This window comes from Podarcis pityusensis, assembly GCF_964106645.2.
Source record: "Podarcis pityusensis genome assembly, chromosome: 11".
NCBI classification, from domain to species: Eukaryota; Metazoa; Chordata; class Lepidosauria; order Squamata; family Lacertidae; genus Podarcis; species Podarcis pityusensis.
In genome coordinates this window covers 20,368,825-20,380,614 of record NC_138036.1, presented here as the reverse complement: position 1 = coordinate 20,380,614, position 11,790 = coordinate 20,368,825, and positions in this window count along the sequence as shown.

Genomic DNA, 11,790 nt, shown 5'->3' with positions numbered 1-11,790 from the left:
TAAAAACTCCTTTTTTGTAGCCTGAATCCATTGGTTCGGGGCCTACCCTCCAGAACTGAAATTGTCCCCTATTCTTATGGTGAGATGGTAAAATAGTAATATTGCGTGAGAGTCTAGAAAGGAGAAGGGCTTTGATTTCTAGGTTGCAATTCCATTTCAATGGGGTTTTTTTGCATTATTATTTGTGTGTGTGTGTTTAAAATGTGACTGCCAACTGGCCAAAGGCAGGGGGGGGGGAGTCATAGTATATCAGGATTGGCAAGCAATATTTTATGTATCAAACAATATTTTAAAATGCACATTGAACCATAGCGCTGAGTCATCAGGTGATAGGGTAATGAAACCTCTCTCCCTTCTTCTTGCACTGCCACAAGAGCAATGAAGGGAAGAGGGAGGAGCCTTGGAGGTGAATGGAAACGAGGCTGGGGGAAAAGGGCTTGCCCCTCTCTGCCTTGGATTAAAAGTGAATCCAGTGAAGAACATTTGCCTTCTATTTATGTGCATGCTGAGATTCATATTTCTGAGCCAGGAAACATGAAATTTGGCAAGGCTGCAGGAGACATCTCACCATAAGCGTATACTGAGAAAAAGAAACACCTCGTCAAACTTAGTGTTGAATGATACAGCTAGCAGCGAGTCTCCAACACTTCAGAGAGAGGTCTTTCCTTTCCATATCCTAGAAAGAACATAATGACAGAAAAATAGCCTTCTGGATCACACCAATGGGCCCATCTAGTCCAGCATCCTGATCTCACAGTGGCCAGCCAGATGCCCGTGGGAAACCAGGGAGCAGAGCCCTCTCCCTTCCTGTTGCTTCCAGCAACTGCGTACCCAGCCAACTGCCCCAGAAAAAATGGGACATCCCGTTGTTTCTCCTGAGAGGATAGTGGCCAAATTGACCACTGCAGTGCCCTGTAGTTTTGGGCCTTGCTCTCTCGGGGCAACAATCATGCATGGCTCCCCAAAAGCCTTTTCCCCCCCATTTCATTTTATTTTATTCACATAATATACATTCTTTACAACAAACAACTCCAAAATAAGCAGACAACTCCAAAATAAAACCATATGTAACAAAACCATAAGTCTCATGTTTTCATTTACACTGATCTCCTCTCCGATAACTTTACTTGATATTTCTTGCTGCTTTCTGCTTTCCTTATAGAATCTTTATAAAAAATTTAATCTCTTAAATACTATATCAATCTTTAACAATTTCAATTAATCCCTTCACCTCCCTCCCCCACAGCCCAGTACTTCCCTCCACCCAAAAGCCTTTTTTGTGGAGGGCATGATCTCATGTAGGTCACATGACTCATGTTGGGGTGTTGCCACGGAAGACGGTGTCCCGATTTTGGGCAGCTTCATATTGGAGCGTATGCAACTGGCATTTGGAAGCATTGCTGCCTCCATCTGTGAAGGTAGAGAGCATAGCCATTGTGACTAGTAAAGGTAAGGTAAAGGACCCCTGGAAAGTTAAGTCCAGTCAAAGGCGACTCTGGGGTTGTGGCGTTCATCTCACTTTCAGGCTGAGGGAGCTGGCTTTTGTCCACAGAAAGCTTTCTGGGTCATGGGGCCAGCATGACTAAACTGCTTCTGGCGCAATGAACGGAACACTGTGACGGAAGCCAGAGCACACAGAAACGCCGTTTACCTTCCCACCACAGGGGTACCTATTTATCTACTCGCACTGCTGTGCTTTTGAACTGCTAGATTGACAGGAGCTGGGGCAGAACAATGGGAGCTCACTCTGTCATGGGGATTGAAGAGCTGACCTTCTGATCGGCAAGCCCAAGAGCCACTCGTGTCCCATTTTTCTAATACTCTTTTAAAGCCGTCCAAGTTGGTAGCCATCACTGCCTCCTGGGCAGGGGGTGGTTCCATGGTAAATACCATTCTTGAGATTAGGTGACCAAAACTGTACACAGTATTCCAGACATAGTTGTACCATTGAATTGTATAACAGCGTTATGATTTGGACAGTTTTATTTTCAATTCCTTTCCTAATGCTCCCTGGAGTGGAATTTGCCTTCTTCACAGCCACCCCACCCTGGGTTGACATCTTCATCAAGTTATCTGCTATGACCCCGAGGTCTGTCCCCTCCAGCTCAGACTCCATGTCCGTGTCTATGTGAAATTAAGATGTTTTGCTCCAACGTGCATCACTTTACACTTGTTGACTTTCCTTTTATGTAAAAATAGTAATGGAGAAATAGTATTGCTGCATCTTAAATCAGCTGAAGGAACTGAAACGGGCAGAAAATCCAAGCAATCAACTGTGAGTGGAGGGGGTGTCCTATCTGCTATCCTTGAGACCTCCTGGGAAACCTATCAAAACCTGCTGTCAGCTGGAACTGGGTGCGAAGAGGGCAGCTGGCTGTAGAACAGGACACAGCTGTGGGCAGTTTGAGGAAGCTGCATCAACCTTGGTGCCTGCCCATCAAAGCAAGTCTGGAGGGAGAAACTAGGGTGACGTTTGCAGGCTCCAGAAACCCCCTTCCTTATGATATTTTCTGGGTGAGCTATGAGTTTGTTTGGGCACTGGGAGGCTGAGAAGAGAGGTGCGTCAGAAAGAATTGATATTGGTCCATAGTAATTTTGTATTAATGGAGCATTTGAATATGCAACGGTTTGGATTTTTGTAACATCTGCTGCTGTTAAAGTTGCCTGTTGCTGCTGCTTTCAGAGATATTTTTATATATTAAGCAATGTTCCAAATAAGCCATACAGTCTGCTGGACTTGGGTTAGATATGAGCAGCCCTTCTGGGAGCGTGATCCAATGAGGACAAGGGAGAGAAAATCTTTGGCATTAAAACTGCCTTATCCAGAGCTGGCAAGGGCAGAAAGTGAAGGCCAGCTGGAGATTTTAAAAAGAAGATGAAGGACTAGTGTACATTTCCCTCCATCCCAGCAGTGGACCTGCGAAATGGAAGGGCTTTATACCCAACAGATCCAAAGCCTTCGTCAGTCCCCCTCAACACATCCCCAGAAAATGTCATTTTGGCCTTTTCTGCCCTCAGAGTAGCAATGGCAGGTAGGTGATGCCCCCCAAAAAGGGTGTGTGTGAAAAAAATATTTTTTATCAAAGATTTCTTAGTTTACAAAAATAAGTGCATTGTCTCTTTTTTCAAGTTGTGTTTTCTACAGATCAGTGGTAGTTGTTGTGAGACATCAGTGTTGCGTGCAGTATTAGGTTGGGAAGAAAAGAGGGGGGAAGAGGGGGAGGGAGGGTGTGGGGAGTGGGGTGGGGTGGGGTGGGGTGGCAATGCTTCTATTCTTCTACTTAGTGTATGTGTAGGGTTTTGTGTCAGCGTCACTTGTGTGGGTTTTCTTTCTATTCACTTGCTATATTTTCTTGGTGGTGAGAGAGGTTGGGGGTGGCCTAGGGTGTGGTTGGTTGTCTTTAGTTGGCTGTAGTGAGATTTGCTTGTGGGTGTTGTGGGGGGGTTGGGTCAGGTTAGCCAGGTCGATTCATATGAAGTTGGTGGATTCTTGTTGTTGTCGTGTTGGGCTGGGCCCGGAAACCAGTGTCCCCACTGTGGAAGGACATGTGGAACCAGAATTGGCCTCCACAGTCACTTACAGACTCATTGTTAAAACCGTGTTTATGGAAGACAATCTTACGAGTGATCACTAAAGAAGAAAGAAAGAAAGAAAGAAAGAAAGAAAGAACATACCGGAGTGAAGGCATCTTCTTCTATTTGTCCCCGTGTCAGTTTCAGTTTATTGGTTAGTTTTTCTGGTAAGCCTGTTTCTCATACTATTTGATACCATTGGTCCATGTTTACTCCTGACAGGTCCCTCCATTGTCTGGCTATGATGCTTCTGGCTGCTGAGAGTAGGTGGATTATGAGCTCTTTATAATGTGAGTGGGCATTGTAATCTTGGAAAATGTTCAGTAGGGCCAGTTCTGGGGTGACTTCTAATACTTGCTTAGTTATTTTGCACAATTCTTGTATGACTGATGTCCAGAAGAGTTGGATTTTGGGACACTCCTACCACGTGTGGAGGTATGTTCCTGTGGAGGTGCATCCTCTCCAGCAGTTTGGTGAGGCTCCTGGACGTATCAGTGCTAGTTTCTGTGGTGCTAGGTTCCATCTGTGAGTTTCAGGGTGAGTTCTTTTCTTTTAGCTGAGATGGATTTAAAGGGAGGTTTAGACCACATTCTAGTGCATTAGGTAAGGTTAATTTCATATAGTAATTTATATGCATATTGTAATTTATATGTACAGACACAATTTGGAAATAATTCACATGAATTAAATAGAAGCATCAGACATCTCACCATAGCGAGAAAGCCACTAGGTGACAGCTAACTGTTGAAGGGCTGGGGAGACCCAGCCAGATGGGTGAGATATAAGTAATAAAATTATTATTATTAAGGCTCCTGCTCTCCTTTTTATGGTGCTTTATCTTTAAGTGAACTTGGACTGGACAGCTTACAAATAAAGGACACCATCAAACAGAAGACTGTCTTCTGTAAAGTAGGACACAGGGCCACCCAAACAGCAAGTATAAATTGACACATAGACTGAATATGTGGTTATCAGAAAGATTTCATTAGTTTATTAGTTATCAGAAAGGTTTAATTGTTTTGTTTTATTATTGTGACATTCCGTTCCTGGGTTGCTTCTTTTATCTGTCCCTAAGCAGGCTGTTAAAAGAAATTTATTTGGACAGTTACAGAGCTCCAGAATTTGCCTTGCCTTATTGTTCCGTTGCTGTCTGTTTGGGGCTTGTTTTATCGACTTCCGCTTTAACTGATTGTGTTGGCTGATTTTAATGGTGCACCACTTGGAATGCACATGTACAGGAAAAAACTTGTGTGTTAACCAGCAGCATATGGGCTTAAACTAAACACTTCACTTGCAAAAAAAATAAAAAAAAATAAATTCTACCAATTTCTGTTCCACTTGAGTCACAGCTGCTGTTCAAAATATTATGTCTTGCATTCAATACAGATTTCTCAGCTTAGTCTACCAGTTTCTTGTATACAGTAAGGAGCAGAGTAAAAATGATCATCCATTTATTTCAGGCACTCTAGAATGAGGGTATATCCTGAGATTTTGGGATGGAAACTACGGAGCTACATTGATCACTTATTTTACCTGAAGGAGCGTCTCCACCCCCATCGTTCTGCCCTGACGCTGAGGTCCAGCGCCGAGGGCCTTCTGGCGGTTCCCTCAGTGCGAGAAGCAAAGCTACAGGGAACCAGGCAGAGGGCCTTCTCGGTAGTGGCGCCCGCCCTGTGGAACACCCTCCCATCAGATGTCAAAGCGATAAACAACTACCTGACATTCAGAAGACATCTTAAAGCAACCCTGTTCAGGGAAGTTTTTAATGTGTGACATTTTAGTGTATTTTTGGTCTCTGTGGAAGCCGCCCAGAGTGGCTGGGGAAACCCAGCCAGATGGGCGGGGTACAAATAATAAATTATTATAATATAATATAATAATAATAAATTATTATTATATTATTATTATATTTTCCTGAAGAGCAGCAGAGGCCCACCCATTAGGGTAAATGGGACACTGCCCCCCCCAACCTTGGTTTGCCCTTGGCCAGCCCCACCTGCCCACCTGTGAACTCACAACCAGCCCATACCCTCCAACATTTCTCCAATGAAAATAGGGACGTCCCATTCTGTAAAGGTCATTTTACTATTTATACCCCACACATCTTACTGGGTTTCCCCTGCCACTCTGGGAAGCTTCCAACATACCATATATAAAAATATAATAAAACATTTTTAAAAAATCTTCCCTATACAGGATTGCCTTCAGACGGCCCAGGGATCAGATAACTCCATAACATTTCTCCAATGAAAATAGGGACACCCTAAGGAAAAAGTGGGGCATTCTGGGATCAAATCAGAAACTGGGATGGCTTCTCTAAATCAGGGGTGTTCCTGGAAAGTAGGGACACTAGGAGAGTTTGTGCCACATGTAGGGATGAAGATGGGGGGGGAAACAGAATTACCATATTTTTTGCTCTATAAGACTCAGTTTTCCCCTCCTAAAAAGTAAGGGGAAATGTGTGTGCGTCTTATGGAGCGAATGCAGGCTGTACAGCTATCCCAGAAGCCAGAACAGCAAGAGGGATTGCTGCTTTCACTGTGCAGCGATCCCTCTTGCTGTTCTGGCTTCTGAGATTCAGAATATTTTTTTTCTTGTTTTCCTCCTCCAAAAACTAGGTGCGTCTTGTGGTCTGGTGCGTCTTATAGAGCGAAAAATACGGTAGCTCGCTTTGCCTATCATTGGCTCAGGCTCCACCTATTGTTGGTTTTCCAGGGGCCAAAAGTGTGACCTTCCCCTCTGCAGGCAAACAGAGAAATCTGTGGGTGGAGTAGGAGATCTCCCCACGGAGGCAGAGGAATAGCATTGGGGTGTGTGCCAGGGGGTGTGAACCAGGCACCCCCATGAAGGCGCTCAGTGCTCTTCTCCACCTGCCATGGGCTGTGTTGGCCCTCTTGTAATAATAATAATAATAATAATAATAATAATAATAATAATAAATAATAATAATAATTTTATTTATATCCCGCCCTCCCCAGCCGAAGCCGGGCTCAGAGCGGCTAACAACAGTAAAGTGATAAAACATTCTAAAATCATTTCATTATAAAATTAATTCAAAACAGATTAATGGCAACCATTGGGCTAGAGTTCTGTGAGGATTGCCAAAGGAGGGAGTCAGGCTGTGCCTTGGCCAAAGGCCTGGTGGAACAGCTCTGTCTTGCAGGCCCTGTGGAAATATGTAAGTCCCGCAGGGCCCTAGTCTCTTGTGACAGAGCGTTCCACCAGATCGGAGCCACAGCCGAAAAAGCTCTGGCTCTAGATGAGGCCAGCCTAACCTCTCTGTGGCCTGGGACCTCCAAGATGTTTTTGTTTGAAGACCGTAAGTTCCTCTGTGGGGCATACCAGGACACTGTACACTGCAAAGCACTTTGCACGCTGCCGCCATGATAAATATAGTAACAAATGCACATCAAGTAGAAAATAGATACAAGTAGGATTTGAATAAACTTTCACAATTTTATTGAGTTTAAACATGGAGGACGATATTGCAACAACAGCTAATAGTATATATACATGCAGAATATGACAAACAATGTAACAACCCAGAAGGGGAAGTTGAGGGAAATCAGGTGGGGAGGGAGAAGATTGTAAATGTAAAAGTAAGGTAGGATTGGAAATTGGTGTGTGATATATGGAATGTGCAATTATAAAACCGCAATAAAAATTTATTTTAAAAAGAAAAAAGAAGAAGAAAATAGGTACTGCACATAATGAAGAGAATAGGGCTTGGGAAGTGTTTGCGCAACTGAAATTTTGCAGCAGTTTTTCTTTCTAGTTTGTAAAAATACACCAAATATGAATTTGGTCTTAGGAGTTGTCTTTGGTCAAAGACTCTTCTGAAGAAAGAGTATTTGATTTCCACATACAAATGGCTGTAATGTAAAACAAACACCCCCTGCCCCCAGGCGGGAAACCAAAGAAAGTCAAATTGGCTGTATGCAAATACTTACGAGCAAAACAGGTGGTGAACTCTTCTGCCCCTGAACGAAGCCTTTGCTGTGAGTTTGACGTTATTGAAAGTGACATGCTCAGCTTCTGCTGCACATTTGCTGATTATTTACAGTCCATCATGTTTGCAACAAGTCCTAGGGAAATTAGAACGTTCTCCTCCTTTGTATTGCCTTTGCTGATCTCTTTTGTATTCCCGCGTGTACTCAGTTTTTTCTCGTTAAAACGATTTAAAACATTTGTTGAATTGTGCTCAGAGCCATCTGTGGAGGGAGCCCATTTCCTTCGTGCAGTTGCTTGGGCTGTAATGGTGTCACAAGTCAATTTCAAAGTATGAGAAGGAGTGGCAGTCAAGTGCACTTATTGGTATTTTATTTATCAATTCATTATGTTTTTATTCCATCCTTCCTCCAAGGCTGAGAGGGTGGTAGCTCTCCATTCCCCCCTTTTATCCACACCACCACCTGTGAGGTAGCTCAGGGTAAAAGTTAGTAGCCATCCCAAAATGTATTTATTTACAGTGGTACCTCAGGTTAAGTACTTAATTCGTTCCGGAGGTCCGTTCTTAACCTGAAATTGTTCTTAACCTGAAGCACCACTTTAGCTAATGGGGCCTTCCACTGCTGCCGTGCCACTGCCACACAATTTCTGTTCTCATCCTGAAGCAAAGTTCTTAACCCAAGGTAAGATTTCTGGGTTAGCGGAGTCTGTAACCTGAAGAGTATGTAACCTGAGGTACCACTGTATTTGTTAAATTTGCATACCTCCCTTCATCCACAGATCCCAGGGTGACTCACAACAGAAAAGTACAAGATAAAACACAGCTGCCCAGTGATCTGCTTAGCTAAGTGGGCATTTGAACCCAGATCCCTTGGTCTGACTCTCTAACCACTGCATCTTACACCTTGTATTGGCACAGTTTTGCCTCTCTCAAATGTGAGAGCAGAGTCTGCCAACAGTGCAGCAAGGGAGAAGCAGGCAGGAGTATATGCGCATAAGGCTGTTCTGTAGTTAGGCAGGAATGTTCCAGAGCTGGGATCTTCTTTTCTTTCCCTGGGGGGGGGGGGTGTCCTTCTAGACTGGAAAATGGTTGTACTCTCATTGGGGGTAATGGGGTAACTCATGTTCCTGCAAGTGGTCATATGCAGTGCTTTTTTTCTTAACAAAATGTTTAGGGGTACTCTCAGTGCTTTTTTCTGGGGGGGACGCAGGGGTGCGCATACCCCTAAACATTTTATGAATCTTTGTAATTTTGTCCACTTACTACAGTGGATGCTCGGGTTGCGAACATGATCCGTGGGAGAAGCATGTTCGCAGCCCGCAGCGTTCGTAACCGGCAGCGCCATATGTGTGCACGCGTGGGTTGCAATTTAGCGCTTCTGTCCATGCGCGACAGCCGAAACCCGGAAGTAACCTGTTCCAGTACTTCCAGGTTTCGGCGTGTCCGTAACCCAAAAAAACGCAACCTGAAGCGTCTGTAACCCGAGGTATGACTATTTATTTTTCCTGAGTTGAACTATAAAATGGTGGTTTTTCTGGAGCCAAAATGAGAGTTCCCCTAAACATTTTTTTAAAAAAAAAATCACTGGGTACTTTCATTTTTCTACTCAAAATACTGCCCCTCAATGAGGCCAAACTTAGATTCACAAAATGTTTAAGGGTATATGTACCCCCGCATACCCCCAGAAAAAAAGCACTGGTCATAATCAGCTTGTATGTACAAAAGGACTTAGACCAGGGGTCAGCAACCTTTTTCAGGTGTGGGCCCGTCCACTGTCCCTCAGGCCATGTGGTGGACTAGACTATATTTTTTTGGGGGGGTGAACGAATTCCTATGCCCCACAAATAACCCAGAGATCCATTTTAAATAAAAGCACACATTCTACTCATGTAAAAACACGCTGATTCCCAGATCGTCCGGGGGCCAGATTGGGCCGCATCCGGCCCCCGGGCCTTAGGTTGCCTACCCCTGACTTACACACTAGTTTATACTGATTAAAATACAGTGGTACCTCGGCTTACATACGCTTCAGGTTACAGACTTCGCTAACCCAGAAATAGTGCTTCAGGTTAAGAACTTTGCTTCAGGATGAGATCAGAAACCATACTCTGGCAGCGCAGCAGCAGCAGAAGGCCCCATTAGCTAAAGTGGTGCTTCAGGTTCAGAACAGTTTCAGGTTAAGAACAGACCTCCGGAACGAATTAAGTTCTTAACCTGAGGTACCACTGTATACATAATACTTGGAGATTTTCAATCTGGTTTAGCAGAATGATGATGAATATTCTGGAATGATTCTTTTATCTTTCCCCTCCCCTTGAATTTTTTCATTGAACCCAAAAGAGAGATTTTGAATTTCCAGGGGTGTTGTGGAGGTCAGAATAATTCTGTTTAACACCTAAAGTAACAGCAAGGAAGCAGCGGTTTCAGTTTAGAGATGAAAAGAGCTAGCAAATGCACTCTCCTTTTTTTCTTGCTCAAGTTTTCCCCAGGGAGTTTATTAAATATATTGTTCAGATGTCCTGTGTAGTACCTTCACATTTTTATTGTTATTACAAAGATACTGGAAATCCAAGACGGAACAGCATCAAAAAGCCATATTTTAAAAGAAAGAACAGAACCAAAGGAAATGCACTGAATCTTGGCTGTTGGATCACTTTGGAAGAGATCAGATGTTGAAAGGGAGTAATGAGTGACCCCCTTTTATACTTTAGAATGTTGCATGGGAAATTGATTTAGCAGCAGGGATAACAGAGTATGGCATGTCATAAAGTGTGATCAGAAGTGCACCGCCTAACCAAAGTATTTGGAAACTGAAGTCTTTTTACTAAACAGCTTAGGAGAATTTAGTGCTTGTGCCTAGGACAAAAAAAGAACTTTGGCCAGCTATTTGGCTCTATAATATTCTCTTAGGACAATTTAATTATTTTAGCATCTAGCATGTCTTGGCTTGAAAGAAGGATTGAAATTACTACCTTTGAAAAATCAAACTGTTGAGTTGCTACTGACAACTCAAGATCACACTTTGTAGGTTCTGTATAACTGTATAATAATCTTTCTGCGCATTAAAAGCATTTTTTCAAACACTGTCCCTTTAAAAGTAAGTGTGTGTGTGTACGGTGATTTGAAATCTGATGGGGTGGGGACAATGCAAGCACCCCTTGCTCGTTTACTTAATCCTCATGGAGAGTCCCTGAGGAGGGTTCTTGTTAATGGGAATACAGATGGACTGGAACACTCACTTGCCCCTAAGCACAATTATCCTATGCAAATATATTGCTTTGGGATGCGAACTGGAGGCCAATGGCAGGCATCCTTGCTAAGGAAGCTGGCAAAAGGCACAGTGCAGTGGAATCAAATCTGCACTTTTGCTAAATGGCTGGTTTTTCTGTTGCTCCTGGCTAAACATGTAAGTGCCTGCAGCTTCTTTCTGTGATGTTGGCTCCAGCAAGCAGCTGCATTAAACAGAGCGCCGGAGAGTTGGCAAGAACTTGACATATCTCTCTCGCACACCCACACAGTATTGCACAGAAGCATTCTAGAATAGCAATTTCAGTGAGACCCCCCTTCACAGCTGGGAAAAAAATAAATAATAGAAATTATTCTATAGTGATGAAATGTGCATTTCAAATAGGACAACCAGCTGATATAGGCTGTGTGTGTGTGTGTGTGTGTGTGTGTGTGTAAATCTGTAGCCCCTCCGAATCTTGCTGGACTACAGCTTCAACTATTCCTGGTCATTGACCATGCTGGTCCTCTAGAGAGCCACTCCTTCACTCTTGGTGGAGTTAATTACGTTTTTAATGTGGCCTACCTCTGAAACAATGGGTGACAGTTCTCTCTTTTGGGAAATCCATTCATAAAGGGATCGCTGGACAGTTTAACACTTTCCCTGTTGCCCTCTAATATCCACCGACACTGCTTTTGCCACTGCTACCTTGTTTATTGTCATCAGTTCTAATGAAATCCTAATGTTTATTAAGCCCAAGCATTTAACACCCACAGATCTAGAACAGGGATTCTCCTTTTGAAAATTCAAGAGCAAATGTACCAATAGGGAATCTCCTTTACTCATGGAATATCAGGATTCTAAAATGCATAAGAGCCTCTCTATGAGTTGTAGGAAGGTGATACCTAGTGTCACCCTGTAGACTAGTCATAAGTAAAGAGGTTGGTTGGTGGGGGTTGGCTGAGGAGAGGCAGAGCTTGGTGGGCAGTGATGCATTTGCCCTACTAAAATGGGCTCCATTGAAGATTCAGACCAACCATGC